The sequence below is a fragment of the Salmo salar genome, chromosome ssa05 (assembly GCF_905237065.1).
Source record: "Salmo salar chromosome ssa05, Ssal_v3.1, whole genome shotgun sequence".
Lineage (NCBI taxonomy): Eukaryota > Metazoa > Chordata > Actinopteri > Salmoniformes > Salmonidae > Salmo > Salmo salar.
In genome coordinates, this window is record NC_059446.1 from 74,151,082 (window position 1) to 74,160,054 (window position 8,973).

Consider the following 8,973-nt stretch of genomic DNA (forward strand, 5'->3'; position numbering starts at 1 on the left):
TTTTTCTATACTCTAGTTTCCATTTCCCTGTCCCCTACCGCTATCAATATCTCTCTTTCTCCCTGTCCCCTACCGCTATCAATATCTTTCTTTCTCCCTGTCCCCTACCGCTATCGATATCTCTCTTTCTCCCTGTCCCCTACCGCTATCGATATCTCTCTTTCTCCCTGTCCCCTACCGCTATCAATATCTCTCTTTCTCCCTGTCCCCTACCGCTATCAATATCTTTCTTTCTCCCTGTCCCCTACCGCTATCAATATCTCTCTTTCTCCCTGTCCCCTACCGCTATCAATATCTCTTTCTCCCTGTCCCCTACCGCTATCGATATCTCTCTTTCTCCCTGTCCCCTACCGCTATCAATATCTTTCTTTCTCCCTGTCCCCTACCGCTATCGATATCTCTCTTTCTCCCTGTCCCCTACCGCTTATCGATATCTCTCTTTCTCCCTGTCCCCTACCGCTATCAATATCTCTCTTTCTCCCTGTCCCCTACCGCTATCAATATCTTTCTTTCTCCCTGTCCCCTACCGCTATCAATATCTCTCTTTCTCCCTGTCCCCTACCGCTATCAATATCTCTTTCTCCCTGTCCCCTACCGCTATCGATATCTCTCTTTCTCCCTGTCCCCTACCGCTATCAATATCTCTCTTTCTCCCTGTCCCCTACCGCTATCAATATCTCTCTTTCTCCCTGTCCCCTACCGCTATCAATATCTCTTTCTCCCTGTCCCCTACCGCTATCAATATCTCTTTCTCCCTGTCCCCTACCGCTATCAATATCTCTTTCTCCCTGTCCCCAACCGCTATTAGTCTCTCTTTCTCCCTGTCCCCAACCGCTATTAGTCTCTCTTTCTCCCTGTCCCCTACCGCTATCAATATCTCTCTTTCTCCCTGTCCCCTACCGCTATCAATATCTCTCTTTCTCCCTGTCCCCTACCGCTATCAATATCTCTCTTTCTCCCTGTCCCCTACCGCTATCAATATCTCTCTTTCTCCCTGTCCCCTACCGCTATCAATATCTCTCTTTCTCCCTGTCCCCTACCGCTATCAATATCTCTCTTTCTCCCTGTCCCCTACCGCTATCAATATCTCTCTTTCTCCCTGTCCCCTACCGCTATCAATATCTCTCTTTCTCCCTGTCCCCTACCGCTATCGATATCTCTCTTTCTCCCTGTCCCCTACCGCTATCAATATCTCTCTTTCTCCCTGTCCCCTACCGCTATCAATATCTCTCTTTCTCCCTGTCCCCTACCGCTATCAATATCTCTCTTTCTCCCTGTCCCCTACCGCTATCAATATCTCTTTCTCCCTGTCCCCTACCGCTATCAATATCTCTCTTTCTCCCTGTCCCCTACCGCTATCAATATCTCTTTCTCCCTGTCCCCTACCGCTATCAATATCTCTCTTTCTCCCTGTCCCCTACCGCTATCAATATCTCTCTTTCTCCCTGTCCCCTACCGCTATCAATATCTCTCTTTCTCCCTGTCCCCTACCGCTATCGATATCTCTCTTTCTCCCTGTCCCCTACCGCTATCAATATCTCTCTTTCTCCCTGTCCCCTACCGCTATCGATATCTCTCTTTCTCCCTGTCCCCTACCGCTATCAATATCTCTCTTTCTCCCTGTCCCCTACCGCTATCAATATCTCTCTTTCTCCCTGTCCCCTACCGCTATCAATATCTCTCTTTCTCCCTGTCCCCTACCGCTATCAATATCTCTCTTTCTCCCTGTCCCCTACCGCTATCAATATCTCTCTTTCTCCCTGTCCCCTACCGCTATCAATATCTCTTTCTCCCTGTCCCCTACCGCTATCAATATCTCTCTTTCTCCCTGTCCCCTACCGCTATCAATATCTCTCTTTCTCCCTGTCCCCTACCGCTATCAATATCTCTTTTCTCCCTGTCCCCTACCGCTATCAATATCTCTCTTTCTCCCTGTCCCCTACCGCTATCAATATCTCTCTTTCTCCCTGTCCCCTACCGCTATCAATATCTCTTTCTCCCTGTCCCCTACCGCTATCATCTCTCTTTCTCCCTGTCCCCTACCGCTATCAATGTCTCTTTCTCCCTGTCCCCCTACCGCTATCATATACTCTCTTTCTCCCTGTCCCCTACCGCTATCATATCTCTCTCTTTCTCCCTGTACCCTACCGCTATCAGTATTCTCTTTCTCCCTGTCCCTACCGTATCAATATATCTCTTTCTCCCTGTCCCCATACCGCATTCTCTTTCTCCCTGTCCGCTACCGTATCATACTGTCTCTTTCTCCCTGTCCCCTACCGCTATCAATATCTTCTCTTTCTCCCTGTCCCCTATACCGCTATCAGTATTACTCTCTCTTTCTCCCTGTAGACTACCGTATCAGTTATTACTCTCTTTCTTCCTGTACACTATACCGTATCAGTTATATACGTCTCTTTCTTCCTGTACACATATACCGTATCAGTTATATACTGTCTCTTTCTCCCTGTACACATATACCGTATCAGTTATATACTGTCTCTTTCTTCCTGTACACATATACCGTATCAGTTATATACTGTCTCTTTCTTCCTGTAGACATATACCGTATCAGTTATATACTGTCTCTTTCTTCCTGTAGACATATACCGTATCAGTTATATACTGTCTCTTTCTTCCTGTAGACATATACCGTATCAGCTATATACTGTCTCTTTCTTCCTGTAGACATATACCGTATCAGTTATATACTGTCTCTTTCTTCCTGTAGACATATACCGTATCAGTTATATACTGTCTCTTTCTTCCTGTAGACATATACCGTATCAGTTATATACTGTCTCTTTCTTCCTGTAGACATATACCGTATCAGTTATATACTGTCTCTTTCTTCCTGTAGACATTACCGCTATCATTATATACTGTCTCTTTCTTCCTGTAGACCTATACCGCTATCAGTTATATACTGTCTCTTTCTTCCTGTAGACATATACCGTATCAGTTATATACTGTCTCTTTCTTCCTGTAGACATATACCGTATCAGTTATATACTGTCTCTTTCTTCCTGTAGACATATACCGTATCAGTTATATACTGTCTCTTTCTTCCTGTAGACATATACCGTATCAGTTATATACTGTCTCTTTCTTCCTGTAGACATATACCGTATCAGTTATATACTCTCTCTTTCTTCCTGTAGACATATACCGTTATCAGTTATATACTGTCTCTTTCTTCCTGTAGACATATACCGTATCAGTTATATACTGTCTCTTTCTTCCTGTAGACATATACCGTATCAGTTATATACTGTCTCTTTCTTCCTGTAGACATATACCGTATCGTTATATACTGTCTCTTTCTTCCTGTAGATATACCATCAGTTATATACTGTCTCTTTCTTCCTGTAGACATATACCGTATCAGTTATATACTGTCTCTTTCTTCCTGTAGACATATACCGTATCAGTTATATACTGTCTCTTTCTTCCTGTAGACATATACCGTATCAAGTTATATACTGTCTCTTTCTTCCTGTAGACATATACCGTATCAGTTATATACTGTCTCTTTCTTCCTGTAGACATATACCGTATCAGTTATATACTGTCTCTTTCTTCCTGTAGACATATACCGTATCAGTTATATACGTCTCTCTTCTTCCTGTAGACATATACCGTATCAGTTATATACTGTCTCTTTCTTCCTGTAGACATATACCGTATCAGTTATATACTGTCTCTTTCTTCCTGTAGACATATACCGTATCAGTTATATACTGTCTCTTTCTTCCTGTAGACATATACCGTATCAGTTATATACTGTCTCTTTTCCTGTAGACATACCGTATCAGTTATATACTGTTCTTTCTTCCTGTAGGCATATACCGTGATCAGTTATATACTGTCTCTTTCTTCCTGTAGACATATACCGTATCAGTTATAACTGTCTCTTTCTCCTGTAGACATATGTAAGTTATATACTGTCTCTTTCTTCCTGTAGACATATACCGTATCAGTTATATACTGTCTCTTTCTTCCTGTAGACATATACCGATCAGTTATATACTGTCTCTTTCTTCCTGTAGACATATACCGTATCAGTTATATACTGTCTCTCTTTCTTCCTGTAGACATATACCGTATCAGTTATATACTGCTCTTTCTTCCGTAGACATATACCGTAACAGTTATATACTGTCTCTTTCTTCCTGTAGACATATACCGTATCAGTTATATACTGTCTCTTTCTTTCCTGTAGAATATACCGTATCAGTTATATACTGTCTCTTTCTTCCTGTAGACATATACCGTATCAGTTATATACTGTCTCTTTCTTCCTGTAGACATATACCGTATCAGTTATATACTGTCTCTTTCTTCCTGTAGACATATACCGTATCAGTTCTATACTGTCTCTTTCTTCCTGTAGACATATACCGTAACAGTTATATACTGTCTCTTTCTTCCTGTAGACATGGTTGTTCCTCCTTTACATTTCAGTCTGTTTTGTCATTCATTTATCTGTCCATCTCACCTCGTGGTTGTCAGTCCTCACTGCAGAGGAAGAGGAAGCCGATCAGGATCAGTTAGTTTTGCGACATCGGTGTGTGTGTAGGGGTTTGTGTCTATGTGCGTGGGTGTGTATGTGTCTGTGTGTGTTTGTAGGGGTATGTGTCAATGAGCATGTATCTCTGTGTATGGGTGTGTGTGTATCCCCGTCCTAGCGTGTGTTTTGCGACATCATTCTCTGAAAAGGGAGGTCATGTGTAAGACAGAGGAACAGCTGTCGAGACCCTCCCTAATGATGTGGTAACTTCACCCAGCAAGCAGACACACACACAGTGCATCAAATACACAAGTCACACACAGACACACACACTATCACATTGAAAGACACACAAGCTTTTTTCACCAGTTTGTAAAAACACACAAATTCACACAAGTTCTGCACATAAATGGACCACTCATTCACACTCTCCGCTGTTCACACATGTAGTCTTGGGGGTTGGCTGAAACTGCTGACCAGAAACAGATAGAAGGTGTGAAACCACTTTGTCAGCATGTGTTAGAACTAGTAAAGACATCCCATGCACACATACACATATATACACACACACACACACACACACACACACACACACACACACACACACACACACACACACACACACACACACACACACACACACAATAATCCTTTCTCAGGCCTGTGTGTGTGTGTTCCCCATCTTTGTGAAACTCCCTTTCACTGATTGCTAATGATAGCGATTGCTACCACATCTCCCCTCAGACATCTGCAGACACACACACACACACCTGCAAGGACTCACTGCAGCTACTTCCTGTCACAGTCTCTCGCTCCCTCCCCCTTTCTTTCTGTCTTCTAACATTCTCTCTGTTTCTCTAACCTCTGTTCACGTCACTGTTCCTCTCCCTCTCACCTCTCTCTGCCTTTCTGTCCCCCATTCTCCCCCTCCTCTCCCCCCCCCTCTTTGTAACAGAACTCTTCTTTTATTTCTTCTCTCTGACACAGGTTGTTGGTAAAGGCTTGATTTACCCCCACCCTACCTCATTCTATACCTATCTTTACATCTTGTTTTACACCCACCCCTCAGTCACTCGTTGGCTGACAGTGTTTTACCACCTCTCCTCTCCCACTCTCTGCTTTCCTGGTATGTTCTCTAGGAGCAAGTCTATTTGGAAGTCAAACAAACCTCAGCCGTATTCTTCTCACCTCCTTGATCTCCCCTCAAATCTCAGACCCCCTTTCCTCTTTCCAACCTCACATTTCTCTCTTTTTCTCCCTCTTCTCTCCTCACTCCTGTTTTTGGCAGAGAGGCGTGTCTACTCTATACAATACGTTTCTATTGGCAGAGAGGCGTGTCTACTCTATACAATACGTTTCTATGTGAAGGTTTTGTACCGTTCGTCCCTCCTGAATAAAACCCTTGATTCCCATCGGTAAATTGGGATAACATGCAAAATGTCCTCGGTGTGGTGGGGCGTGGGAGGGCTGGGTTAAGGGCCTCCGCTCTGTACTGCTCTGCCAGCCAAATGAATAATGTAATGTGTTCTTGGAACTAAGACCTCAACACACACACACACACACACACACACACACACACACTGCCCCAGTTTAGCTGAGCAGAGGGGCTGGATGCAGGTACAAAAGGATCGGAAGATTGGAACCTTTTCCTGGATATGATTTGTGTGTTTTTGTTACTCAAATGCACTTTGTCACTATTAAGAATGTCCTCCATCCTGGCAGGTCTTTATTGCATGGTTGAGGTTGAGTGCAATTATTATTCCCTATATTATCACCTAGTTTTCATCTTTATAGAATTGCTTTAGCCACGTCTTGGAGGAAATGGATGTACCGGCAATTACCATAATGTTGTCTTTTATTCTCGTTATCCAGCCTTTTAACGAATTCAAATGAAGATTCAAATTCTCTCTGGCTGGGTCTGTTTTTATATCTCTTTGTAAGATGCAAATAGCTGGTTCAGGGAGAGTTATCAGTGGAGAGAGTGGAGAGGGTCTGGGTTTTATTGTACTTCAGAAACGGTGCAGGGCCAAGATAAACTGTAAATGATGAAGATGATGATGGAGGAAGAGATGGAGAATGGGGATGTGTCTCACATTTAATAACAATTCATACTTGCAATAAGCCTTCATGACATCTTGCGAATGCTTTATAGCTGATTTATGAATGCCTGTAAATGTATTCATAATTCATTACATACAGGCGGTACATAGTGTTGCCAACTGGTGTTGGGCTGAATAAGGTTCTGTGTGGGCAGGAGCTCTTCTCATCATCCCCTCTTTTACCTCTCTTTCACCCCTCCTCTGAGAAGATGCTCCTAAACCAACACCTCTCTCCCAGCCTCCTATGTTTAAGAGGGGTAGAGAGGCTAAAACGAGTGTGTGAGAGAAGGAGAATGAGAGAAAGAGAAGGAAATAGAGAAGCACTGAGAGCCAGAGGAGCACGTGGAGGAGGAGAAACGGTATGAACAGAGAATCATGACTCCTAATTTCCTTCTCTCAGGCCTTGTTGTGTTTTGTTTGGGAACAGCAGTTGTTTGGTTCCTACTGTGCTGTTCTGGTTGTCTCATGTAAATGATACATATTTAGACTTATTCTTGGTTTAACTGAGTTCTCGTTTAGTTTGGTTTGTGTGTAGTTGTGATGGACTGAAGTGACCTAGTATTGTTAACCTCCCATGAATATTTTTCATGTTGTGTGTAAAGACACATCTCCATAGGTCTACTGTGTGTTCATTCAGCCAACATGGAATAATACATTTCACTGCCACCCACACCTCTCTTTAGCTTTACATAATAATCTTTATAACATATTAAGAAATTCATAAATGGTTTTATTGTATCAGAACAAAAAAAAGTAATATTTTATCACACACAATTTAAATACATTTTTCAGGGTTACAAATGTTGTTTACAAATATCCTAGTAAATTGAGTTTATGTTCGTACTTTGTGTAATTATTTCCAAAAACCTTGTTTCCTTGTTTTCTTTATAGTCATTTATTTAAGCCTTCACTGGAAAACAAATGTTATTTTCTAAATTAAACTAAATGAAGAAGTAGCTATATTTTGTAAACTTACACTGCATTTTACATTTGTACAGTATTTCTGGTAAGCTGAGGATTGTTAGTGCCTGTGAAACGTGGATGTGAAATACATTTAGAGCATTAGAAGTTTGCTAAAAACACTGCGAGTGAAACGCATTTGAACATATTATGAATGAACACACACACGGAAAGCGTCTGACATCAGAATTCATTTAAACACATTTCTGTGAATAGAGTAAAGACATATTTTCCCCCCCTGGGCCGTTTCAGAGCCGAGCAGAGCTGATATAACTGATGTGGATTGGGAGAAGTTCCAGGCTGTAAGGGAATATAAACACCACTGTAATAACAGTCTGTCTTGTTTGTGTCAACTACTATTGATCTCTCACTTGGTGAACTCCGTTCAAGTTGCAGTCAAAAGGACAATACGTTTTAACCATTATTTTGATGGTCCAATCGTTTTTTACTTATTCATTCTATCAGGACCCCATTTAAAGTGTTGTTATTTCCTGTCCAGAAATATCTATATTCATCCAATACATTTTGAGTTAGAATTGGGCAATGAAGCATTATAAGAGGTTTTAGAGAGTGAGTGACGTACATAACGAAAGCGAGGGAAGAGGAAGCCGTATTGTCGGAGGGGAGGAAAGGTAGTCAACTGTCGACAGAGGAGTGGGAGTTGAGAATCCGCTCTGAAACGGAGAGATAAGTTGGCCACCAATCATTAAAGAAAAGGGGATGACGAAGTGTTTTATTTTTTGAAAATAAAACTAACTTATTTACTGCGTAAACAGTTTTCAACTGGTTCCGTTGTTATAGTTTTATTTTAATTTGTTGGTTTTAATTCACTTGAAGCATGAGGAGTGTGTCTTCCAGTGTAATACTGCAGTTTATACCAATTGTACAGCATATTTCAACAATAATTCTTAATATGGGTTTTAGTTACTATTATATTCATTTGTCACATTCATTTGTCTTCACTGCTTCCTAATGTCTTTCACATTTCCGCTAAGTGTTTTGTAAAGTGGTGTGCCGTTATGTCAGACTGTTATGTTGAGGAAAACATGTTTTTCCACATACTTTCCACTTGGGTTGTTTTTTTCTTCATTTTTACCTTCCATTGTTGTGGGAAAAGGAGCTGTGTTTCAAATGATTTGTACTCATTTGAATGTGTTGATGAAACACACGTCAGTGTATGTTTGGGTGGCTGTGTAATCTATAGTGCTAGATGTTAGTTAAAGAGGATCAGCAGCTTCAGCCAGAGATGTCTGTCCCTGACTGTTAGAACAGGGGCTGCTGAACAACTAGAAACAGGGTGACTAAGAGAGAGCGAGAAAGGACAGGGGACGAGGGGAGAAAGAGAGAGAAAGAGAATGTCTTACCGTCAAACAAAGACCATTCCTACTTTTTAACTGTGTGCAATAG

General features: G+C 41.7%; 1 protein-coding gene across 1 annotated transcript in view; it reads left to right on the forward strand.

Moving 5' to 3' along the window:
• The window catches only part of LOC106574299 (potassium/sodium hyperpolarization-activated cyclic nucleotide-gated channel 3), a 74,662-nt gene that overhangs the window by 41,120 nt on the left and 24,569 nt on the right, over positions 1–8,973 (forward strand). The gene's annotated exons all lie outside the window — the stretch shown is intronic.